Below are 27496 nucleotides of genomic sequence, written 5' to 3'. Positions count from 1 at the left end.
AATGCAAGGTGGTGCAGAGGGGGCAGTCAGACTGGGCCCATAAGCACTGGCATCAGTAGTGAGATTGCAGCTTCCATCTAGCCCATAAAGCAAGAAGACCCACAGATTATCCTAACCACACTAAGGCACCCGTAACCATCACTATCAAGAATTAACAAAGTAAGGGGTCCCGGACTAAAGATTGCGTTGGGACCTACAAAAATCTAGTTACGCCACTGCTCCTAGGGTTACATCTCCATTACTAAATTAAAGGTGTTTGCTGGGACTTACATATGGATGACCTACCGCAGCCTAAGGCTAGGTTACCAGTATGTGATTAGCAGGGATCTGACACCCAGGACCCCCACAGATCAGCTGGTTACAGAGACTGTAAAATTACATATTGTAGGACTGTGATTGGTGATTTCAGCCCAACCATCATGAGTCAAATGGGACTAACCTGCTACTCTACAAGTGACCAATGAATGTGACTAAGGATGGGTCGATAGGTATGTCCCGGAAAAACTTGTCAAGCTTGGGGTTCCTATGGCTCCCCTGCTATATAATGACTCAAAAATTACTCAATTATGCTCATTGACGTGGGGGATGATTGACCAAATTATTCACGTGAACAATCGTTCTTGTTGGCTGGTTCTTGTAAAACTACAGAATGATCAATGTTTTTTTTATTGCATCTTTATTACTAATATAAGAATCCTTGTGACAGAGTATTTCTCCATGTGAACAAGGGACATGCTGCTGACAATAATAAAACTGTCAGGGCAACACGGTGGCTCAGTGGTTAGCACTGAAGCCTTGCAGCGCTGGAGTCCTGAATTTGAATCCCACCAGGAACAACATCTGCAAGGAGTTTGTATGTTCTCCCTGTGTTTGTGTGGATTTCCTCCCATTCTACGAAGACATACTGATGGGAAAAAATGTACATTGTGATCCCTATATCATATATCCCTATATGGGGCTCACAGTCTACATTAAAAAAAATAAAACTGTCATACGTATATATACGCACATATTCTGCTCATGTAGCCTTTCATCTACTCACCTTATAATTGAGGTACATTATATGTCATATGGCTTTGTTCCCCTGTACAAAAAGACACAAAGTAAGGCATTTCATATTGATGCATCATCAGTGTTAGTATCAGAGTACCCCTTTAATAGGGACCATTGGCACAAAGGTGTTATCGGTGACAGCATAGTCTAATGGAAATCTCTTACATCATCCCTTCTTTAGGCCACAGGGGCTCAGACTATTTAGCATTCTGTTTGCACTTTATAGACATCTTATCTTAAATTTCGGCTATTTAATACCACCCTATATAACCCACATAATACTGCCATATATAACCCATATAATACTGCCATGTATAGTCCACATAATACTGCCATGTATAACCCACATAATACTGCCATATACCGTATATCCCAAATAATACTGCCATATATAGCCCACATAAAACTTCCATATATAGCCCACATAATACTGCCATATATAACCCACATAATACTGCCATGTATAGCCCACATAATACTGTCATGTATAGCCCACATAAAACTGTCAGGTATAACACACATAATACTGCCATGTATATCTCACATAATACTGCCATGTATAGCCCACATAATACTGCCATGGCCACATAATACTGCCATGTATAGCCCCCATAATACTGCCATGCCCATATAATACTGCCATATATAGCCCACATAATACTGCCATGTATAGCCCCCATAATACTGCCATGCCCATATAATACTGCCATATATAGCCCACATAATACTGTCAGGTATAACCCACATAATACTGCCATGTATAGCCCACATAATACTGTCAGGGATAACCCACATAATACTGCCATGTGTAGCCCACATAATACTGCCATATATAACACACATAATACTGCTATCTAGTTGGTCAAATCTTATGGACAATCCACATAATATTACGTTAACAGCCGGGGCCTCACATTACTAAAACGCAGTATATTGGGCAAGAAACATTGCATTTTACATTACCTGCAAAGTGAATAGGACTCTAGCTAATCCCATCCACACATTGCAGAAAAAAATCTGCAGCGGAAATGCTGCGAGTACAAGAATGCTCACGGTGTCCGTTACACCTATAGAGACGCTGTCCTTTACTGTATAGGTATAATAGAGTATAATATAAAGCATATTACCTGTCATGTAATAGTCATACGCCGTTATGGAGCACGACTTCAGATCCTTCACTACAAATTGTCGTTCAGCTGAAAGCGCGAAAGTCTCTTTCTTATTTTTACTGAGCTGGAAAAGACACAAAGCAGAAACTTCTAATAGTAACACGATAGGTGCCGCAAGATCTGTACATAGACGGTGAGATCTTACCTCCTGTATATAAAGGATGATTTTCCTCCCTGGTGTTTCAGTTCTTTTCACCAACGCGTTTTCCTTCAACTGATGATAAAATGATAACATGTAACTCATTATGAGTAATAAGATAATACTGTATGGAGATATTATATTACTGTATTCTTATACAATTACCTATTTGTGCCCCCTTATGGGCTACCACTCATATACATGCAAATGGGCATCAAGTGGGGACCTGCACTTTAACCCTTTAATGCAGAATCATATACATGTAAGTGATACGTGTGGGTGATCTGCCAATATTCCCATGCGGTCATGTGATTATATGATGTTCAGAAGGACGTCACCAGGAGCGGACATACCATTGGTGCAGCAGCAGAGGGGCCCGGTAGGTCAGGGGGCCCTATCCCCTTAACAGTAACTTAATATAAAGTAAGTCATGGCGTCAGGAATTACTGGTGGATTATAAGGTGCTCTATACTCCGATATTGGAAACAACGGGCCCATAACTGTTCTTGCACAGGGTTCCCCCGGTGTCGGTGTCCATTGCTGCCTTATAGCACAGCGCAGGTCCTTGACAATGATCCCGGCCTCTCCCTTAGCAGATCTGAAATCTCCTTCACATACAATACATTGTCAGACTTCCTTATTGTAACCGTCATGACGCTCCTGTTTACTCTCTTTATACTGTAGACATAAAAGTTAACTTTTTGCTTTCTGGAAACCCTCCCTGATGATGAATCCTACGTCCTGCCTGTGTGCAGGTGATACAGAATTCCCATAATTATTATTTTACATGGTCGATAATTACAATTATTATGTTCTGGTTGAAGGTATTGCAGCACCTGCACAATATAGTTTCTATTCGTAACATTGTGTCGTTGAAAGTATGTGCCCCCTAGTGGAAAGAACATCACCGAGCAAGGGTAAAGGATCCAACAGCTCCCGTCCCTCTGTCCAACAAACCTATGACTACCATACAAGTGTAATATCACAGCGCCAAGCATTAAAGGGGTGGTGTACAGTTTGGGCCCCCTAGAGAGAAGCTGAATGCTGGAAGGGAAGGCGCCAGCAAGGGGACTATAGGTAAATTGGGGTATTACATGGTCCCTATTGAAATGCATGACATTCGGGATCCTCTTTATACTCTTATTATGCTTACTTGTATAGCACCAACATATTCTGCAGCGCTTTACAGGCATTGTTGGTCACTGTCCCAAACAGGGCTCACCACCTACACTCCCTATGGGTATGTCATTGGACTAAAACCAGAATACCTGGAGGAAACTCATGTCCGTGGACAGATTCAAACCCAGGGCTACAGTGCTAACCACTAAGCCACCGAGCTGGTCGTATTTTTGGAAAATGTAAATTGATGGAGGTTTCAGAACAAGGATCCCCTCTCTATTACAGGTCGTGTGAGATACTGAAGCTTAGGTCGGATCACTTGAATGGGACTAAGCTGCCAATCCAGACCCCAGTATATCCCAACAAAACCTAACAATGGGCTTCCAGTTCTATCCAAACTCGTTCGACCCAAAATAAATCTGGGACCTGAGCCAACCAAACCCAAAACGAATCTTGAGACCCGGTTCACATCTCTGTTCAGGATTCCGTTCGGAGAGTCCGCTTGGGAACCCCCTGAACAGAAAGCTATACGCATAGAAAAGAGGTTACCTAAGGAAACCACGTGGACCCCATAGACTAAATGGGGTCCGTGTGATTTCCGCACAAAACATGCAACACTCTCCTAAGGATTCTCTTTTTTGGTACTGTGGTAAGATGGGGAGGGGACAGAACTGATATAGGAAGTAGCAAATAATTCTACAAATATTACATATAAAAGATTTAATATATATTACATAGATAATATGATATTTAATAATATGTAATATCTATTGATTAGTAAATGCAAAAATATTTACCAGGTTAGCTGCTATCATAAAGAAGAACTCCGTGTACTTTACAGATAATAATGGAATATTTGGAGAAGAAGATAATTTAATGAAGTAGTATAATGACCCTATTAGAGTAAATGAATGTGCATCCCCGGCCAAACAGGAAGACCTGACCGTGACAGGCTGCACATTATAAAACTAAACATTGCACAATTTGTCCCTGACTTGCTGTTGGGCAACTTTTTAAAGCTGAAATTTGGTTAAGAAACAACCAAATCGGAACAATGTTGCAGGAAAGTCACATTCTGGTCTATGACTGCAAAAATCTAAAAAAAATTTAGACAATCTTCATGACACTTGAGAAAAGTAACCTGGGATGGCGATGACACAGTGTACAGAGCTGTCTGTGTCTGTATACTGTATAGATTCGAAGCTGATCAGCATTCGGGTTTCCATTTGGGGAGTCCCAAGTGGACACTGATGTGAACTGGACCTAAGTCTGGAAAACCCCTTTAAAGGGGCTCTATCAGCAAAATCATGCTGATAGAGCCCTACATATGTGTGAATAGCCTTTAATGTTATATTAAATTACCCCCCCCCCCCCCTGTTTTAAAATAAAACCCTAAAAAAGAATATGATCTACTTATGGGTCGTGCACGATGAGCGGGCATTCAGGGTGTGTCTTCTTCTTCATCCACGTCTCTTCTTCCTCCGATGTCCTCCGGTCCCGTCTTCCTCCGGCGCTCGCGAACAGACACTGATAAAAAAAAGAATGGCGTGCACAGTAGCCATAGTAGAAGCCGCATGCTACTGCGCATGCGCCCAGGCCATTTTTTTTATATCAGTGTCCGCTCGCGAGCGCTGGAGGAGGATGGGATCGGAGGACATCGGAGGAAGAGGAGGCGTGGATGAAGAAGAAGACACACCCTGAATACCCTCCCAGTGTGCACGATCCGTAAGTAGTTAGCATTCATTTTTAGGGTTTTATTTTAAAACGGGGGGGGGGGGGTTTAATATAACATTTACAGTGCCTGAATAGCCTCTTTAAAGGCTATTCACACATATGTGGGGCTCTAGCAGCATGATTTTGCTGATAGAGCCCCTTTAAATTATTTCAACCCATATCTATCTATCTATCTATCTATCTATCTATCATGTAAATCGTATGATAAGTCTCAGTGACGCCTCACTTACCTTTTCCAAAGATTCTGAGTTTTCCTTGAAGCCAGACGGCAGCTCTATCTCCACGAGGACCATGTTTGTTTTATTCCGTTCTCCTGTGTACCTGCAGTGAGCCCATACACATTAGTAGTCGCCTAGAGTTTTAGATAACTATGCTATATTATATTTATTATAAGCATTATTTAAATTGTGGTTGTGTTTAAGTGATTATCCATATAAAGTTCTATATTATTCCAGATCCAGATTCCCCAGTCACTAGAGCACACATTATAGGCTGACATTTACTATTTGTGGTATAGGCGGTTTGCTGTGTAGACTGGGGCAGAGTTTACATCTTTACTGCCAGGGAGCCTAAATAAGGCTTTATAGCAGCACTAGGCAAACAGATAAGGCTACTCCCCTGCTCATTCCTGATGTCTGAGTGAGGGGCTAGTCACCGTTTTCCTAGGAACACTTTTCTTCCCATTAACTCCAATTTATTACAGTCTCTACAAGCATGCATAGCCTTTAAGGAGGATTCCTTGTCTTATAGGCATAGCTCCAGGGGCGTAGCTATAGGGGGTGCAGTAGGAACAGTTGCTATCGGGCCCCACACCCTGATTATTAATTATAGCACATAAGATATACCCCTATTCTAAATGATACAGATTTCGTATAGGGTCCAGGAGCTTCAACTTTCGCCTCTTCCCTGATTCCATCATAGAGGCAATTTTTTCTTCAGTCCCCACGCTTCTTGAGCAATCAGTGCAGTTAGTTTTGCTAATTATGCTTTCTACTGTCAAAGAGGTGATCCTGGACCACAACAAAAAGGTGACATGAGTCTTGTTCTGATCAAAGGGGTTGTCCAACTTCCAAAAATTATTTGCAAATAAATCCACAGCAGTGCTAAATCCTCACTGTTCCCTTCTGCACCCTTTCCTTGGCTTTATATTTCTTGCTGCTCCTTGTATCAGTGTTATTTACATCCAGTGAATCTGTGGACAAACTACATTTCCCATGATTCATCTGCCTTCTCCAGTCTCCTCTCCAATAATTCACAAGTAATAAATCACTCTCACATCCGAGGTCTTGTGCTGGATGTGATGTTTCATTTGCTGGCGGAACTGCTCACAGGGAGGGGTAGTGAGTTTGCAAACAAAACTTCACTATCAGATCATTGACCGGAAAATAAATTGATGCCGAATTTAAACAGGACATACATTGGGAAGTGTTTTGTATAGATGCATCTTGCTATTTGGCCCATATTTTTTGCAAGTGTGTTTCTGGACAGTGTGAGAGAGCTGAGAATCACGCAACCTTGTCTGCTTCTGCCTGAGACCGCCCACGTGACAGTAATGAGTCGGATTAGTGTATTAGGTACCAAAACTTTGTGTATAATCCCACCAAAACAACATCATTGACTTTTTAGTAACCTTCTCCAACTTACCTTACAGAAATAGTATAGTGTAAGGTACATTTCGATTTATCGGTGCTGTCTGCCACAGTCATGTTCATTTGGATTTGGAAGAATGAACTGACCTTTTTGGGGTAAACGTTGTATGTCAAGGCCACCTATTGTAAGAACATAGAATAGAAATGGTTGCGATGTATCTTTACAATTACATTATATTGGATGACCATATAGACAGTACGTAGAACTAAACCTCAACCTTTACCTTTAAGAAGACACAGCCTTCCCCCTTAACTTGCACCTTGTATTCCCCAGGCAACTTTTCAAGACGCTTCTTCTGAACAAGGAGCCGAGTTTTTTCCTCCACATGGAAACCGTGCTCCATTTTCTTTCCACCTGAACTGAACAATATCTCCAGTCCTCCTTGCTTACTATAGGTTTTCTTGCAAAAGAGAGCGAGAGCCTGGAACGCAATCACCGTATCCTGCTCAGAGTGAAGACACACTTTTAGCGTCCAGTGCGGATCACCATTTCTTATATCATTATCAAATACCAAGGATTAAAATTGACTACCTGCGTGTTTGCAAAGCCTCCATGTGGATTCTGTTGGTTTGCTATCCACTTAGCAATACAAGACGCCTCAGTAATGTCTTCCTTTGTTAGGTTGTCCGAAGATAAATGAGCTAAAAGTATATAGGATGCCATCTCCACCTCATCTGAATTGGGTTGAGACCACAAATGGTCTTTGGTTGGTTTTGATGGGTTTGCTGGCCAGTGGGTTTGTCCCCCTATAAGAAATATCAAAGTCAACGCCCACATATACATAAAGTATCTAAGGTCTTTAAAAGGGGCAAATACTATTCTAATCCTTGATCTTGTAATACTTGAGTCTGTATGGCACTGATGGTACCCTCAAGCTTGATCCAGATCAGGGTGTCTACCTGGAATATCTAGGATCAGTAAGTCACAATTAGAGATGGGTGAACGAACTGGTACCAGGATGGGTTTGACCCAAATATTCAAAATTTGTAGTTTTTTTTTTCCAAAATGGAACAAATGGAGATTCTTCTCAGGTGAATTAAAATGGCCACCACATTACTCTGGGGTATCTTCAAACCCAGTGTATCATAGATGGAGGCCCAGAGAAGGTGATTTTTTTTTTAAATCATACTCGCCTTCCCTCACCTCTTTTATGTCTACTCGCAATGTCCATTGCTCTCCTGGTAACATTATTCACCCGGGGTCACTGCAGAGGATTGTGATTTGGCCACTAGCAATGACATGGCATGCTGTTCGGCATGCCCATGTCACCGCTGTGGCCCAATCACAGACCTTAGCGGTGACCCTGAGTGCATGATGTCACTGAGGAGGTGGAGAGAGAACCTGAATGCCAAAAAGAGGTAAAGGAAGGTGGGCCTTCATCTATTATACTCTGGGATCTGAAGAGAACCTGAATATAATAATGTCACTTTAACTTTGACATAACTTTGGCTGTGTTTTCCTTAGAGAGGTAAAAATTGGATAGATAGGTTCCTAGGAGCCCTGACAGTGTCATACACTATGTATTATAGATAGGTTCCTAGGAGCCCTGACAGTGTTATACACTATGTTTTATAGATAGGTTCCTAGGAGCCCTGACAGTGTTATACACTATGTTATATAGATAGGTTTTTAGGAGCCCTGACAGTGTTATACACTATGTTATATAGATAGGTTCCTAGGAGCCCTGACAGTGTTATACACTATGTTATATAGATAGGTTCCTAGGAGCCCTGATAATGTCCTACACTATGTTTTATACATAGGTTCCTAGGAGCCCTGACAGTGTTCTACACTATGTTTTATAGATAGGTTCCAAGGAGCCCTGACAGTGTCATACATTATGTATTATAGATAGGTTCCTAGTAGCCCTGACAGTGTCATACATTATGTATTATAGATGGGTTCCTAGGAGCCCTGACAGTGTTATACACTATGTATTATAGATAGGTTCCTAGGAGCCCTGACAGTGTCATACATTATGTATTATAGATGGGTTCCTAGTAGCCCTGACAGTATTCTATACTATGTTTTATTGATAGGTTCCTAGGAGCCCTGACAGTGTTATACACTATGTTTTATAAATAGGTTCCTAGTAGCCCTGACAGTGTCATACACTATGTTTTATAGATAGGTTCCTAGGAGCCCTGACAGTATTCTATACTATGTTTTATAGATAGGTTCCTAGGAGTCCTGACAGTGTTATACACTATGTTTTATAGATAGGTTCCTAGTAGCTCTGACAGTGTTCTACACTATGTTTTAAGCTAATTTAAGGTGTGATTCATACGGAAATTGTTTGACATGAGACTCTTCTTAGATCTGAGCCATCGAGTCTGAAATGAAACAAATCCTGTGAGGTTCACCATCTGTAGTCACAATCAACATTAGATTAAAGTTTAACTTGAATTCCCTCCATTGCTGGACCTGGCCTCACCTTGTATCCAAAGATGCAGCTCATCCTGGCACAGGTAAAAAGTAAAAATACAGGACATGTCGTACTACTTTATACTGTACATAGGCGCTACTAGTCAGCCAGGCAGTGCGTGCACGTCACTAATACAGGGGTTTTGCAGTGACTATATTGATTTGTAGGAACCTCCAGCCAAGCATTGTATGCTGAGTCTGGTTACAAGTTACAATAGTCCAGAAAAGTCCAATATATTGTATCCTGAGGCCATTGTAACTTGACGGACCAGTGGCTAATAAGTGATGGAAAACCAGTGTAACACATTCTGATGCCTAAGAATTCGATATTTAAAGAATTGTGGAAAGTATTAATAAGTCTCTATTTTTCAGCACCATCATATGTTCACCTTCTTTTATAGCCTTCTCATGTAGTTCCCGCAAGAGGGAATCCCTTAGTTTATAGTCTTTAGACAAGGTGAAGGTATACGTAAGCATCGACTTTGTATAATCGCTGTCCACTTTGTCTACATTGTCACGTAGATACTTAAGGGACTGTTCTACCATTTCATCCTGCAAGATATAACGCATAACATCAACATTTACCTACAGAAGATAGAAGTAATATAGCAATGAGGCAAATCCTAATGACTTCATATGGTTAGCAAACAGAATGTAGAGTATAGATGAGCGAGTACTGTTCGGATCAGCCGATCCGAACAGCACGCTCCATAGAAATGAATGGATGCAACTGGTACTTCCGCTTTGACGGCGGCCAGCCACTTAACCCCCCGTGTGCTGGCTATGTCCATTCATTTCTATGCGAGCGTGCTGTTCGGATCGGCTGATCCGAACAGTACTCGCTCATCTCTAGTAGAGTACATACCTCCAGCTTAGTCTCGAGTAGAGCTATGGCGGTATATGCATTTAAAGACATTTCATCATTGGCACCTCCCTGGGGAAAAGAGACATTTTTCATGTTGTTATTTCATGGCCCAATTCATCTACGTTACACTATTTAGTAGACATGTTCTAGAATCTAGATAATAACCCAGGTACAATGGTATAGCAGCTACTTGTATGCAACTATCTAATATCCATTATAATAATCATATACTGTACTGTAGTCTGTATAGGTTCTATATAGCTTATTTATCCACTATAGACTAGTCTCTCACATTTCCATGACTTAAAGGGGCTTTCCAGTCCCAAATTGAATTTTTATACTGATGACAATGACAAAAATATGGAATGAGCTTTTATCACTGAGACTCAAGGTGCAAGATTGGAGCATTGTGACGTAGGGGAGTTGGTTGCTGCTCTTCCCCAACACCCAAAAGGGTCAGTTATATGTACAAGGACAAAATATCACTTATGAATATATTTTTGGTATGTAGGAGGAAACCCACGCAACCCACGAGGAGAACATGCAAACTCCATTCAGATGTTGCCCTTGGTCGGATGCAAGGCAACAGTGCTAACCATTGAGCCACCATGGTTCCCACCTATACACAGGATAAGTCATCGGTATCTGATCTATTGAGTGTTTGGACCCAGTACAAATCAGCTGTTCTAGCAGCTTCTGGATGTTTTCGTTTCGGTACAAAGGTTCCTCCACCACATGGCTGTCATTGTCCTTCAGCTTGGCCAGTTGTAACCTATGACGGAACCTGGGATGAATGGGCTGTCCATCTTTTGGGAGATGGAGATGCTCCTTGTAGGTATAATAGATGGGGAACTGAATGTAAGAACATAAATATAAAGATATCTCACCTTAATAGAGGACTTAAAGAGTTTGCCCCTGTTTTTGAAGCTACCACTGGGCTCTTGATTTTCTTTGAGCCACGCAGCAGTATCCCTAATGTATTTCTTGTCCACGTGTATGTAACGGCTAGAGGCATGAAAACCCTTCATAACAAAAGCTGACAACCTGATAAAAGGAGAATTGAAAAAGTTGGAGATCGGGCTGAAGATGTGATGTGAAGATGATGATTTATAGCTGACTCACCAGGTGTTACCAGAACCATCTCTTTCTCCGAACGTACTGAAAGATCCATCTTCTCTGCGGTATTTCAGTTCCCTTTGAAAACCTGGTAGAATATGATGGAGAATATGGTCACCTGGTATGTCTCTGCTCATGTATCTCCTGACATCGGAACACTTGGTTCCTTTTGACAGGAACCCATGTTTTCAACTTACCATGTAAAATGTAACCAATTCCCTTTTTCTTGACCTCTTCTGTAAGTAGGTTTACGCTTTCCATATAGTCCAAGAGGTAGATATTAGGGACGAATCTGCACATTATTTGCTCTCCGCAGCCACTTGGAAGTTCAAGCAGATTCTCAATGCCTTGAAGTGCCGGCCCCATTATATCTCCTGGGAGAAACATAGGGTTAGAATATAACTTGAAGACTAAAATGAGAACATTTGAGCAGTGGAGATCTTATATCGCAGACAAGGCAATGAGTTATGGCTGTGGAAGACTTGATCTACCTAAAAATTTTAGGGACTTGTTTCCATCTGCAACAACAAGGATACTAATACTGGATGTCAAGACGTATGCTACTAGAGCCTGCAATAAGGACTTACATACATATTTCTCCGAGATATCAATTTTTAATGTATTTCATCTTTATATATCAGTTATATGTTATTTATTTGCCTTACCGACTACAGAAAGTATGGCAACGGCAGAACCTGGCACCGCGTCAGGCGGCAACTCAACGGAAATAGTGTCACTGGAAAGGGTTCCTAAAAAAATGGTGATATAGGTGAAGTTAGCTCAAAATATTGGATTAGCTTGAAGTATTGATGACTTTAATATTATTTTTGAAGAATGTGTTATATATAAGTCATGGTTGGCGAAACACTGGGTTTTCAATGATACCATGTTAGGCCCTATTCACATCCGCGTTCCGGTTTCCGTTTGGGGAGTCTGCTTGGAATGAAAACCTATACGCATTAAAAAGTAGTTACCTGGAAAACCTGCGGATACTATAACGGGGTCCGTGTGGTTTCTGCTCAGTTTCCTCATGAAGCATTCGGAGAGAAAAGAGCTGCAAGCCTGATTCATGCAGAAACTACACGGACCCCATTATAGTCTATGGGGTCCATGTGGTTTCCTTAGGTAATCGGTTTTTAATGCGTATAGGTTTCCGTTCGGGGGGTCCCCAAGTGGACTTCCCAAACGGAAACTCGAGTGCAGATGTGAACCGGGCTTCACTAAATGAATCCTACTATTACATAGAAAGGTGAAAGCAGATTTTGATTATCATCAGTTGGGCAGATCTTTTCATTCAACATCACATTGCCCATCTGATGAACTGTCCAAGGTGCTGAAAAATTTTGCTATAAAAGGCATATAGCCAGTTTATTAGAGACCCCTGCCCTTACATGATGGGAGCTTTCCAGTATAGAGAACAGTATTTTATCAAAGGGTGAAATTTGAAATACTGTCCCGTAGTCAGTACATTCTGGAAGAAAACTTTGCCGATTGGCAGGGACTCCAAACATCATAGATAGCTATCGGAGTATACGTCCCGGCATTGTGTTCAGGCTGGTAAATATTGGATGAAACTTGGTTGTGCGAATGTAGGTAACTTCTAGATAGCTTCTATTCTGCCTAGGTCCATGATAAAGAATTGGTTATTATACTGTGAATTGCCGATAAGAATACTATACCTCCACCGCAGAGAATGGAATTATGGGACAAAGTCATTGGTATGCCTTCCGCCTGTACAAAGACATAGAATAAATAGGGTTTAGAAAATGAGACAAGTACGCAGATAAATCCCAGCTAATTTCTTTTGTTCCTAAGGTGGTCGTAGCCATGAGATAAGTCACCAGCCATGCTCCTGATTGATCGATGGTGAGATCGTCTACATGTCAATCCTACCATCAGTACATCTATCTATGCTACCTGATCGGGAGGCCAGTTTAGGAAACCAAATGCAAAGAGTGAGCTGAAGATAGTGCGGAGTGAAATAAGGACACTGAGCTTGGATTAGACCTTAATCTTTTAACTACTAGGGCACACTCATAATCCAATTCCCAGGGCTAAATTTTGAGCCAATGCAGCTTTCGTTGAACGGGCTCCGATTCCAGTTCTTGTGCACTGAAATAAACCTTGGCGCCTCTTTTACACCATCCCAAAATGTTAGTCCATTGTAGGCAGGAAGGTAATAAAAGCAGTACAAACAAAGACAACTACATTTGTTTACCATCAGAACAAATGGACTTCATCCTAATGATACATAGTAATGGACCTGAATTCAGTAAGTGTAACTTTTTGCCAGTGGTTGCTCAGATGGGTCAGTCAGTTACCAATGGACTTCCTGCAATAAATAGTATTTTTGGTCCTCCAGAGCAATTGTTGTGCTTTCCAGTTGCTCTTTGCTATGGTCTTGAGCAGGAACCCGTCTATTAGTCTTGGCTTGTCCAGTGGGCAACCCTTTAAATATCGTCATGTGTCAACCGCGTAAAGTCATTGGGAGACGCTGGAGATATCCTCTGTGCCAGTGAAGGATTTACCTAATTTATGACGCACATCAGATGAATGTGGTCCAAAACTGGTGATGGTGGTGGAACTGGCCAGCCATTTAATGTATATGGGGGTGATGGTAGATATTGGGGGGAAAAGGAATCGGGCATCTTGGATTTCAACTTGCCATTGTTCCACTTAACCTAAATTTTTTCTCCTTGCCTCCACTTAGCTGTGTATACTTGTATGCATGTCGAAGAGTTGTAAGAAGGAGTCCGACAACTATCTAATGCATATGACCACCTTCATAATAATTTATCAAGCATTTGCATCTTCTCTGTATATATTAGCCATATGAATTGTAGCATCATGTATACACTTACTAACCTTAACAAGTACAGTCTTCATGACGCTGTCTGAGGATCCGCTGTAAGGTACAATTGGCTGCTGTCCATCACATAACTCCTTAGTGTCAATGGCTTCAACACTAAACTGAATTTCAGCTGAGCCTTGAGAGAAAATTACAAGGTAACATACGCATAAGAACATATGAAGTGTAGGGTCTCCATAGTCCATCCCTTTGTTATTCTCCTTGGAAATGGATGAATAAATTAACAATCGGGTGTTCCTAATCTTATCAGCTGCATGGGTCTCTACACATCCAAGGGAAATGGGAATATCCAGTAGTAAATGTATGCATCTGTATTCTAAAACATATAAGTTAGATAGGCTAGACCTCTTTCTGTGGCCTCTTGATAAACTTGGTGAAGATTGGAACTGACATTGTAAATAGAGTCCTCCCTTATTGATCTACATTGAGCCGTGTAGTACTTGCCTAAAGCCGGCCATATCTTAGATTTCACACGGCTGTCATGCCGCCATCCAATTGATGATGGGATCGTTCATGGGAATAATCCCTCTCTCAATATTTACCACCAAACTGATCCATTGGGTTGGGGGGCAGTTTAGTTGTTCAAAAAAATCCCATGAGTCTAAGCAAGTTGGCCGATCATAGGCTAAAACCAACCAGTCTTGCCCAACACTGGTATTTTTCGGCTTACAGCCGTCCAAAAATTCCCAGCATGGCCAGTATGTTTTTGATTTCCAGCCAAATGATCCCAAATGATCGTTTTCGGCGTCTTTCTTCGGCCATTTCTTCTGATGAAAATCTAATGTGTGCGGCTGACTTACGATTCACATTGTTCAATCTGAAACAATTTTGTAGTTTGACAGATAGTTACCTAGACGCAGAGCTTTAGCATCCCATGTGAAAACTACAGTCTGTTGTGGTAAGAGACATCGTGGCATGTTGCATTCGGGACAGTCATCCATCTGCAGATCTGGAGATTCCTTAGTGTTGAGTTTCACCTGCGTATTGACGGAAAAGGCATAAACAATAATAGATTATATATAGAGATGAGCGAATACTATTCGAAATGGCCATTTTGAATAGCACGCTCCCATAGGAATGAATGGATGCAGCCGGCACACAGCTGGCGCCGGCGTCCGGCCGCTTAGACCCCTGCGCGCCACTGCGTCCATTCATTCCTATGGGAGCGTGGTATTCAAAACACCCGTTTCGAATAGTATTCGCTCATCTCTAATTATAAACAATAATAATTCATAAATGGATAGTACAGGTGAATATAAGAAACTTTGTGATTCGAATATCTTGTTTAGGAGATCTGTTTACTTCATCAATTACTAAGCTGTTCTCCTGCTCCTTATCTTTGATAGGACTGCTTGTTTACACTATATTTGTCACCGTCTGCAGCCTCACTTATAGAGGGAGGAGTAGAGAATAATGGATAATTGATTTATTGCCTCATTCTGTGTATTATCAGCCTCTTACCTACAACCTAGCAATGTTAAAAAATCAAAGAACAGCAGAGCAACAATTACAGCAGCAATTATTTGAGTGTCTTTTCTATCCACCTCCCCTCTTCATAGTCTAATATGGAGAAAGTAACTGCATGGAAAGTGGAGAAGAAAACAGATTTCGTTAATAAGGTATGTTACAAAGTTTCTTATACTCATTTGAACTATTCATTTATGAAAAGTTGTTTGTAACTGGAGGTATACTGTATTTTAAAGGGAGTCTGTCAGCAGTAAATCTGTTATAAACCTAAGCCCTGTTCCTTATAGAGGTGAGTCTGAAGTTCCAAGTATACCTCTATTATATGGCTTTGGAGATTCATTGTCATGTCAATTGTAATTTTATTCATATGCAAATGAGGGAAAAGGATGTTTCAGGAATGCCTTAGCGTACTTATACTTTGGTCTCAGGTCTAGATTGAATACAATGTTGATTTACGTTAAATTGGGGCTCCAGGGCTGAGTGCCAGAGGCATATTTGGAAACTGTATTATGCATACTAGCCATCTTTTTTGAGAAGACCATTTTTTGTGGTTGTCTCAAAGAAGTTTCATTGTATGTGCCACAAAACCCAAACCTCCAGGGGTTCTAAGAATCTTGACAAACATTAGCTCACCTTAGAATACCATTCTTGGTTCAGTAGAATTGTGGGATTTCCAGGTATACAGATGCTATAATACACCTGTCTTAGGACATATCAGAGGCTTATACACTGATGTGTGCTCTACTTACCATCATTGGACTGGACATGTAGTTAAAGACAGTAGCTGAAAGGGAGAACATCTCTCCTTTGATGACAGAATTAGGAAATCTCACATCAACAAAGAAGGGCTGGAATGATGTTATGGAGTTTGTATTGGCAATACCCAATCCTCTGTCCCCCATGCAGTATGTTGTGATCTTCCACTCAGTAACGGTATCTGGTAATTGCACTGGTAGTGCTATATGACCAGAAGAGCTGGAATTGCATGAGAGACATCACTAAATATTGTTTGTGACTAGGCATCAATAATCTTTTAGATCAGGTTGTTACAATTACTATTAGCAATACAAGGCAAGACCTTACCCTACTTGTAGCAGATCCCAGATCCAGGTCTCGGGAAACATTGTCCGAATTTTGTTTGTAAGCTCAGATACACTAAGTGATACGTATAGAACGTCGTCATCAAAGCCATCCACATGGATTACATCTGGGAACTCTGAAAAAGAGTATTTTATATCAAATATTTTCTATGTATCTTTACTTAATTACTACCATTGACTTTTTTGGAATAGTGTTAGGGCTAGTTCACATGGGGCAAAATGGTCAGGTTTTTTATGCGGAATCCGCGTCAAAATCCTGCTGCCTCCCATTGAAATCAATCAGGGGCCACACGGTGGCTCAGTGGTTAGCACTGCAGCTTTGCAGCGTTGGAGTCCTGGTGTTCAAAACCCGCCAAGGGCAAAAAAACAAAACATCTCAAGGAGTTTGTGTGTTCTCCCCGTGTTTGCGTGGGTTTCCATCCCATACTCAAAAAAAAAAGACATACTGATAGGTAAAAAAATGTACATTGTGATCTCTATGTGGGGCTCACAATCTACAAAAAAAAGGAAATCAATCAATCAAAAGAAGTGAGCTGCCCTTTCTTCAGGCGGATTCCGGATTCAGCTGTGGCATCCGCCTTGTGACACCACCCTCTGGACTAGGCCCATTCATTTGGACCTAATCCCGGATCGGGATGCTAGTGCACTGCAGCCGCGGTGGAATGTGGTCATGCGGAACCCCATGTGAACTAGCCCTTAGAAAATTCCATACTATTCTGATCAGTGGGAGCCTGACCTCTGGAATTCCCTCTTTGACTGTTGGCTACTGACCACCAGCTTAGTCTTACTGTGCTCCCCATTTTCCCCTTAGGAACCCCTGGTCAAAGCCCCCACCTCTACTCCTCTTACTTTTTGTTGCCGATATGGCTCCAATGTGGTGGGATCACAGGACCCTTCTAGTTCAAGTGATCTAATGATTGCAAATTCAAGTCCAATTGGGAGGGCTTAGGGTCCATTCACACCAAGTTTTTCTGGTGAGGATTTTGGCACTGAATCCGTGTCAGAATCCACGTGGAAAAAACGCCTTCCCATAGAGTTCTATGGGTTTCACTAGCTTTTTTTTTCTGCTAGTGGAAAAAAAAAGATTCCTTCAGGCGAATTCCACCTACAAAAACCAACGCAGTCAATGGGAAGCGGAAAACCAGAATTAATTTGCATACCGACGAAAACTGGATAATATACCGAACGGCGGCGCGGAGAAGACATCTAAAGGTAGGAGAAGAAATAGCCTTTCTTAAGGCTATTTCTTCATGTTAGGGACAAAATAAATGACTTTTAATGATACCATTATGAAGTACAAATTGTTCCGCAAAAAATAAGCCCTTTGTGAATGGTAAAGCAAAAATGTTATGGCTATTGGAAAGTCGAAAGTAAAAAACGGAAATCAAAAAATAGCTGTGGTGGGAAGGCTACTGACATATCCTTAGCATCTGTCGTTAATATCAGATTTATGGGTTCTGAATCTTGGCAGACGCCATGGGGTGACGGAACTAGCACAACTTGGAATACTGTGTAGGAGCCAGGAAAGTCACTATAAGCTAAATCCTATGTAGATTAGCGATTGATGGCGTCCTATGGTTGTAAATGACACTTATAGGCCCACTACTGAGAACCCCCATATTCCCCTGATCATGTGTTTTAAGAAAGGATGTCTTACCGAAAGGTCGTGGTAACTCAAAACCAAAGCCACCATTCATTGCTGCCATCCCTGGTAACTGTCGACACTGCGATGGCTTTTTCATCTGGGCATTTGTGATGGCTTTTATTGCAATATCCTTAGGGAAAAAAATGCATACCCCTTGTTACTGGCGATGACATTGTTGACTAGTGTGTACATGTATCTGCTGCTCTCCTATTATTATTCGCTCCAGAATATAGACAACTATCTGGAGTTAGAAGCATTATAGCCTTGTCATTCTCATTTATCCAGAATGCTCTACGTTGAGAAGGATACAGTTCTGTTCACACTGCCAATATGCTTTCTGATCTTAAAGGGGTATTGAAGTAATTTCAAGCTGTTTAGGAAATATCTGGTTTATTGGTGAAGGTTCGACCACTGGCATCCACCATAAAGACAAGAATTGCATCTAGTGGCCATTCCACTTATTTTCCATGGGACTGTTGAATATGGTTGAGCTCTGTGCTTGGCCCTCCGTTCTGTAGATACTATGTGCTCCATTCATTTAATCTTGTGATTTTTTTTTTGATTTTTTTTCTTGGGGGGGGGGGGGGGTCCTACCACTTTGGTAGCAGTACCCTATTTAAAAGATAGGGGATAGCTTAAATTTTCTAAATACGCTTGGACCATTGGATTTAATGGCCTATTGTTTCTTTTTCACCACTTAAATCTACTACTACAGTAGAATCTCCCTTTATACCTTGACCAGTTTGAAGACATCATGAGATTCTTCATTCGGAATGTTATAGGATCGCTTCTTGCGGCTAAAGGGACCAAAGAAGCCATAGTTTGGGGTCCAGCAAACAGGTTCCTCTTCCTGTACTCGATATGGGTATCCTGGTTGATTTCTTTCTAAAACAAATTTGTAAACCTAAAAGAAATGTAAAAGAACACAATGGGGATGGATTCTCCAGCTTATAAGCTTGCAAGCATTTTAAGACATAGACAAGTCAAGTGCCATATACTCTTATAGAAATCATAAGTATAAGACGATATATTTTCCTCAATATAAACAACCCCAATTCCAAAAAAGTTGGGACGTTGTGTAAAAGGTAACACATATCATAGAATACATATGGATCATGAGCAATACATGATATCCTCAAAACAAATCCATGTGACCAAGGGACAAGGCTGACGGCCAATATGGATGCTGGGACTGCAATGAATGGACAATGTAAATCATGGAGTGAATATTTCCATATAGCATTGCCCGTCAGCATAGTTCGCCGCCGTCTTCTCTTAGCCAATGCTCATTTAATATTCATGGAAACAAAATGGAAGACTGTTCAGATGGACAGATGAATAAAAAAAAGTTAATTATGGAACCCATGGATGACGCCATGTCGTGCGGACTCAAGAGGAGAGGAACCCTCCACCTTGTTATCAGCACACTGTTTCATGGTCTTCACCTCTGATGGAATGAGGGTGCGTTAGTTAGTGATTATGACATGGGCATATATGTAGGTGGAGGTTTTAGAACAATATATGTTCCCATCCAGACTACGTCTGATTCATGGAAGGCCTTATATATCTCAACAAGACAATGCTAAACCCCATACTGCGTCCATCACAAAAGCATAAGCTTGGCAGAAGAAGAGTCCAAGGTGGTGAACTGACCACCAAAACTTTACCAATTGTGCATTATGATGTAAAAAATCCGGCAAAGAAGACCCAAGACTGTTGAGCACCTACAATCCAACATCAGACAAGAATGGGACATTCCTCTCCCAAAACTAGATGCCAACTGTTTACGACTGGTGTCCTCACTTCCAAGATGTTTACAGAAGAAGAGGAGGTTGGACACAATGGGAGACATAGTCCTGCCCCAACTTTTTTGGCATAGGTTGTTGACATGAATTAAGAGATGGAAAAGGGTCTAACTTTCACCTTCTGACTATGGACTACGAGGGCTGTGAAATTCCATCATGGTGCACATGGCCTGGAGCCAAACTTACCTCATCACGAGAGATTTCTGTTTCTGGTCTCAGGAGCATGACACCTTCATCCACCGCTCTCACCGAACACAAAGATCCGGGATCTGCATTTATGTGTAATGTAACGGCTGACCCTGGGGATGCTTTTTTCTCGGAAAGGCCCACCGTAACCTGGGATAGATAGAGAATATGACTGCCATATTGCCAAATATATCTGTACAGCGGGTAGAGAATAGATAGTGAGGGAGACTTACATTAAGGAATATTCACCTGATTATTCATTGTAAAGAGGCTCTCCAACCTGAGAATTATTGTGTGCTCTGAAGAGGACTTTTCATTACTTCCATCAGCACTTCTTTCAAAACCTTTTGTATCCTAGTTCCAGCACAGTTGGCCTGTTTTTTCCCTATCCCCCACCATTCCTGAGCAATAGGTGTTAGTTTCCGCATCTAGTATGATAAATAGTAACATTACAGTCAGGTGGGTGGTCATACAGTGAGGTTGACAGTCTGGGACCACTCACATGACAGTACCGATTGCTCAGGAATGGTGAGGGCTAGAGAAAAGTTCCAATTCTGATCAGTGGAGCAGCAAGTACTGAAAGATACCAAGAGTTGGAGTGAGTGGAGGTGGTGAAAAGTCCTCTCTGCTCAACAATGGATGGATTATCTCGTAAAGAAACCTCCTAAACTTCTTGTGACAATATCACCTTAGGGTTCCTGAAGATGGACCAATGGAATTAAGCTTATTTCAGGGGTAACTTTTTGGAAAGGGGTTGTCAAATATTCGTTGCATCACTTTACCTTGTTGTTGAAGCACTTCTCCACCTGAAACTTTTCCGTGTCCGCTGCCATTTTGCCGTCGCTGAGCATAGCGTATACGAAAACGCTACACACTGGAGCAAGGTCAGCAGTGACATTGAGTGGGAACATGACGGTGCCCATCGTCACTGGAAATAGATAATAGACAAAGCTTACTGTATACTATATAAAACCGCACTTGAATTACTAAAATTGTTTCATCATGTCTTTTTTTAATATTATTTTAATAGCACAAAATGTTACAAAAAATTTTTTAACCACCCATTGGATTTTTATGTCTGGAAGGTGGTTGCCTTGTTCTGATAGGACGTACCGGTAGGAAACTTCTGCGAACTTTCTGTCTAAAGTGCTGCGGGAAGAACCGCACATTTTTGCATTGCGATGCCACATGGGGCCTTAGACTTAACAAGAATATGGCAGGCCCAAAATGCCCCCCAAATCCATAATAGTGCTGTGTAGGGTCCTTTTATAGGAGTAGATATGTAAAGTCAAGGGATAATAGAGCGACGATGTTGGACAATGGTTCCAGAGAAGAATCAGAGTACTTGTGACTGTCTGTAGGCAAATCTGGGAACCCGTGCAAATCTCTGTTGGACTTAGGCCTGGTTCACATCTGTGTTTGGTAATCCTTTTGGAGGGGTCCCCAAACGGATTACCAAACGCAGCTGTGACCCAGGCCTTACAGGTTGATTGCATAGCCATAAAAAAAAGGTTGGGAAGATATTGTGGACCTGAACTATTCCAGTTACATAAAAAAAAATAAAAAAAATGTCAATCAATCAATATAATTGAAATAAAAAAATAGAATTTTTTAAAATCCAGAAATCATCTAAAATAAATCGTACTTATTAAAAAAAAAAAAAAAAAAGCCCAACTCCTATCTGAACCCATTTTGTCCAGTTGCATGCTCTATCCATTTTAATGGGAAAGCCATAAAAATGTAAAACATTGGCGGAATAACTTTTTTTAAAATTTCCCCATAGAAATTTGCATCCATTAAAAGTCGCAAGATATTTGCCTAAAAAATATAATTTGTCCTGCAAAAAACAAGATCCATCAGTTCTCAACATTTAGCTCATTGTTTGTATGAATTGAATGTGATGGGATATAAATACAATACCTGAGACAAAAAGGAATTGATACAAATACAACTTTCCTATGTCACTTAACAGAACTATGGGCCGATATTTACCGGAGTCTTTGTTTATTTCGACGTCCATTTCTCCATTTGCCATAATATTTCCCTTAGCCACAACCTAGGAAAAACAGAAAACCTAAATTTTAGCAACAATGCTCTAAACGCCAAGATATTGATAACCAAAAAGTAGACATACGGTAGAACAATTGGATTCTATGTAAATATTACATCGCCAAGAACTGCATGGTTAGGAACCCCACAAATCTCTCATATCAAAGATCCAGTCAGGGATTGGCTAAAATAAGAAGTGGTCATGGCGTATATCAATTTAAAGGGGAATGTCTTGTGTATTAAGTTTTAATTAAAATTTTTGGCCTTTTAGTTGTAGTTTTTTCAAACTTTTTTTGGGGCAGCCATATTGGAAACACACATTTCCTTCCTGTATTTCCTGTATACACAGTACAGTAAGGTGTTATATTCTTTATGGTAGAGAATAGAGATGAGCGAACACTAAAATGTCCGAGGTTCGAAATCCGATTTGAACAGCCGCACATTGTTCAGCTGTTCGAACAGATTTCGAACCCCATTATAGTCTATGGGGGGAAATGCTCGTTTCAGGGGTACGCAAAATTCGATAAAATTATACTTACCAAGTCCACGAGTGACGGTCGGGCTGGATTCCCCTTGAAGTCTTCTCCCGGCGCAGCGCCCCCGCGGCGTGTTCCGGCTGGAATTCACTCTGCCTAGGCATCGGGGCCTAGGCAGAGCCGACTGCGCATGCGCAGTTGACTCTGCCCGGCCCGACGCCTGAGCAGAGCCGACTGTGCATGCGAGGGCATGCCCGCACATGCGCAGTCGGCTCTGCCTAGGCCGGATGCCTAGGCAGAGTGAATTCCAGCCGGAAGACGCCGCAGGGACGCTGCACGGAGAAGACTTCTAAAGGTTAGAGAAGAACCAGCGTTGATTGGCAGAATGTATAGCATTCTGCCAATCAACGCTGGTTCTGCATCGAGCCTTAAATTTCGAACAGCTAGTAGTGTTCGATCGAGTACGAGTATTTCAAATACCGTAGTATTCGATCGAACACCTACTCGATCGAACACTACTCGCTCATCTCTAGTAGAGAAATCTTATAGAATATTATAGTCTCTGGGACCTGATGGAGTCACAAGTGTGTATACACACACAGCCTAATCTGTGTGCGTATAGTATATGCTCACATAAATTAGAAAAACTTAAAAAAAGTAATTTTATTATAAAGCCTGATTTAAATAATAAAACTTTTATTGGTGATACATTTCCTTTAAAGAGAAACTTTCGTTACCTCCAACAAGTCCCGCACCTTACAGAATTTATTAGGCATTGTTTTACTGATTCCAGCACAGTTGGAATTTTTTCTCTAGCACCCACCGTTCCTGAGCAATCATTGCTGTTAGTTTTGGTGCCTGATATGCTAATTAGGATCTGTACTGTCAAGGGGCGGTGTGTGGCAGGAGGAGCCAAGGGGTGTGATTTTGAGCTGCGACACTGGATTCTTCTGATTGGATTGATGAATCACGCCCCCTGCCTGACACCGCCCTTCTGACATTACAGAGCTTAAATAGCATATCAGGCACCAAAACTACCTGCTCTTGTTGCTCGGGAATGGTGGGGGCTACAAGTAAAATTCCAACTGTTCTGGAATCAGTGGAAAGGTTGAGGGGGTGTCAGGCAGGAGCAGACAAGGGGTGTGATTTTGAGCTCGGACACTGTCTGCCTCTGTTTGGAGCTCTGAGTCACGTCCCCTGCCTGACACCGCCCTTCTGACATTACAGAGCTTAAATAGCATATCAGGCACCAAAACTACCTGCTCTTGTTGCTCGAGAATGGTGGGGGCTAGAGATTAAATTCCAACTGTGCCGGATTAAGTGAAATGGAACAGATGATACGAAGTAGAATTAGTGGGGGTAGTGAAAGGTCCTCTTTAAGTTAGTGATAAGCTTTATTTTTGATTTAGAAAACTTAAAACTGTGGGAACAATATTGCCTAATAAATGCCCCCCGAGTGCTAATTCATGAAATTGAGCGTGCCCCATACCAGAATACTATATTATATAAAAAGTGAGAAAAGTATGACCTTACCACATAATGGAGCTCTATAGTTTCTGCTTCGAATATCACTTCACTGGATCTTATGATGTAGTCAAACTCAATCTCATGCACCTTCCCACATGACAGGGTGTGGTGAACTGGTTGGAGTTTTATGTAACTTTTTAGAACGGTGGTGAATGGATTAAGGGTTCGAAATGCATCTACGTAGTAAGGATTGAGCTGTCCATGACTTCTCTCTGGCTTCTGCTTTTGATAGGTCGCCTACGGAAGGTTGTGATAGACGTTTTAGAGTCGCAAACAGACTGTCATAATATACCAAGTTACAGTACGGTGCAAAAGTTGTAGACAAAAATGCTTTAAAGTAAGAATGGTTTCAGAAATAGAAGTTCATCTGACAAAAGAGAAATCTAAATCCCATCAATATTTGGTGTGAACTTTACTTTTCAGAGGAGGAGCCCTGGAAAGGATGATCAGGCCCCCACAGAGCCCTGATCTCATCATCATCCGGTCCATCTGGGATTACACGAGGAGACAGAAGGATTGAAGCAAGCCTACATCCACAGAAGACCTGGACTTAGTTCTTCAAGATGGCGGGAATAATCTACCTGCTGTGTTCTGCCCAAAAACTGTCTGTAAGTACCGAGAAGAACAGATGGAAGGCACAGGGCAAATGGAATATTTCAATTTCCCCATTGTTGCTACGTCAAATTCTCAGCAGATTATAGACCTCTTGTAGTCTTTACATGACACAGATGGTCAATGGACTGCGTCTTTTAGGCCGTGTTATGTGCTATATCTGATGGAATTATTTTGGAAACGTCTCAAGGAAACCATCATGACCTAGTCTTGTTGATTGGCTAGTTAAAGGGTTATCTGGCTGGGTTCTCTATATGGAATGGGTTCTCTTACCTATCAGCTAGAGCGTAGAACCGTTACAAAGATCATCTCTTATTTTTGAGGATTTAGTATATAAGTACGTTACATGGCTAGCCCTCTAGTCCCCTCTGTCCTATAACTTATGACTAGCTCTCAATGGTCTTCAAACCTGATTCCCAAGTAAACACAACAGGTCCTGTGTTTAGGATCATATAATTACTGTCTGTGTACCAGGATTGGTGACCTCTCTATACTTTGGGAGTACTTGTGGATAAGGATAGGCAAAAAACAGCTAGACCTTCTGAATAGCCCCCTGTTCCATAATGTACATTTATCTTCATGCCCCATAGTGTATGAATATATAAGGATATAGTCACACACCGTCAGATGCACTGGATATCCGTTCCATGACGTGGTGTTCAAGATAAAGTGGACTTCTCCATTCTCATCTGTCTCATACTGGTGCTCCCTTTGTGTGCTGCCATACTTCTCTGTCATATACAACGTTTGGGATTTCATTGGCGATCCGTCAGGACTTTTCAATATGAGCTAGAGAAAAATCAAATTAATTAATAGTTTAATAAGATTTTTAGTATTTTTTTTTCTCCCCATTGAATTGATATTGCGTGTGGACACTTAGCAGACAATAATACAATAATCTGAACGATCTAACCCTGGTAATAATGGTGAGATTACGTTAACGCTCGCTACATGGTGGGTGGCAGAGTTCGTTGAAGGTGTCAATCAACACCAAGGTGGCGATATTATGACAGGTTCAATGAGAACAAAAAAATTCAGAGCACTTGCCAATCTTGGGAACCCCAACCTGGCTTGGGCAAGGGAATTGCCATCTAGTAAGATGAAAGTGAAAGTCAATGGGTGACGGAATGGGAAAAATGCAAGACTGAAGATAGACTGTTGTATATCCCAGGGTAACACTTTAGGTTTTGCTAACCTGTCTTATAGTTGGTCCTTTCACTCCAGCAAATATACTATGACCTATAGATATATAGACCTATATACTATACATCACGCGATCCTTTGCAGGAAGCGACAGAAAAAAATTAAATAAAGGGAACAAATATAAGATGAGAATTATTCACAGTGGTCATCTCTAACCTTTGACATGTATCGCAAGGCTGACTTATAATAAGAATCTGACAACTCTGTGTCATCAAAGGTCACGGTAGCGATCCTAGCTGAAATGCTACAACTGGCGGTGCCGTTCATTTCCACGCCTACAAAAAAAACACAACAATGTTCATTGAATGATTTCAGCACAGTCCAGTCCTATTAATGTGACCACTGCTTGCGTTAGATAACCAATCGCAGAAGGCACCAGCCATCTGGGTGCACTCATCATTGTGGAAGGCACAATCGATCAACACAAGTATGCATCTATCCTGGCGGACCATGTTCACCCCTACATGTGAATTGTTTTTCCTCAGGATGATGGCATCTACCAGCAGGACAATGCAACGTGTCACAAAGCTCGCAGTGTACGTGCGCGGTTCGAGGAGCACCAAGATGAGTTTACTGTACTCCCTTGGCTGGCAAATTCCCCGGACTTCAACCCAATCGAGAATCTGTGGGACCACCTTGATCGGGTTGTTTGCGCCATGGATGCTCAACCATGTAACCTAGCACAGCTGGACACGGCAATGGAGTCGGCATGGCTCAACATCTCAGTGATCATCATCACAACATCCCCTCTCTTCCTGCACGTCTCGCAGCGGTCCGCTCTGCCAAAGGTGGTTATTCTGGATTTTGACAGGTGGTCACATTAATGTCACTGGACTGTGTATATATATCTGCCATTCCAGTATGGGTAAAAAAAACCAAAAGCTTGGTAACCTTACCAGTCCCATTTTCTACAAGAGTAGCATGAGCATCAAAATTCAACTGGTAGTCATAAGAACGCATGTTATAGGGTTCGGTAGATACATCCACTTCAAAACAGCCACGCTTATTTGTCTGGATGAAGAAGGAAAGTATCATTACATAGGTGACGTATGTGTGCAGCATTATACAATATTTGTGGTATCAAGTCCTATTAAAGGGATTTGTGGCCTGCCATGTGTATGTACCTTTCCTGTTACGTGCTTGTCAGTGTAACGCTGACTAGCATATTTCATTACTATTCATTAGTATGGCAACATACAGTGTAATACAAATGCTCTAAGGACCACATGTAATCTTTAGGCTAAGTTCACACGTGGAGCATGTGGGCGGATTTTGGCACCAAGAGTGA

General features: G+C 41.5%; 1 pseudogene; it reads right to left on the bottom strand.

Annotated features, from left to right (window-relative positions):
* LOC142183587 (alpha-2-macroglobulin-like protein 1) overlaps positions 1-27496 on the bottom strand; it is a 35161-nt pseudogene that overhangs the window by 180 nt on the left and 7485 nt on the right.

This window comes from Leptodactylus fuscus, chromosome 10 (assembly GCF_031893055.1).
Source record: "Leptodactylus fuscus isolate aLepFus1 chromosome 10, aLepFus1.hap2, whole genome shotgun sequence".
Classification (NCBI taxonomy): domain Eukaryota; kingdom Metazoa; phylum Chordata; class Amphibia; order Anura; family Leptodactylidae; genus Leptodactylus; species Leptodactylus fuscus.
This window is presented reverse-complemented; position numbering and strand designations above follow the sequence as displayed.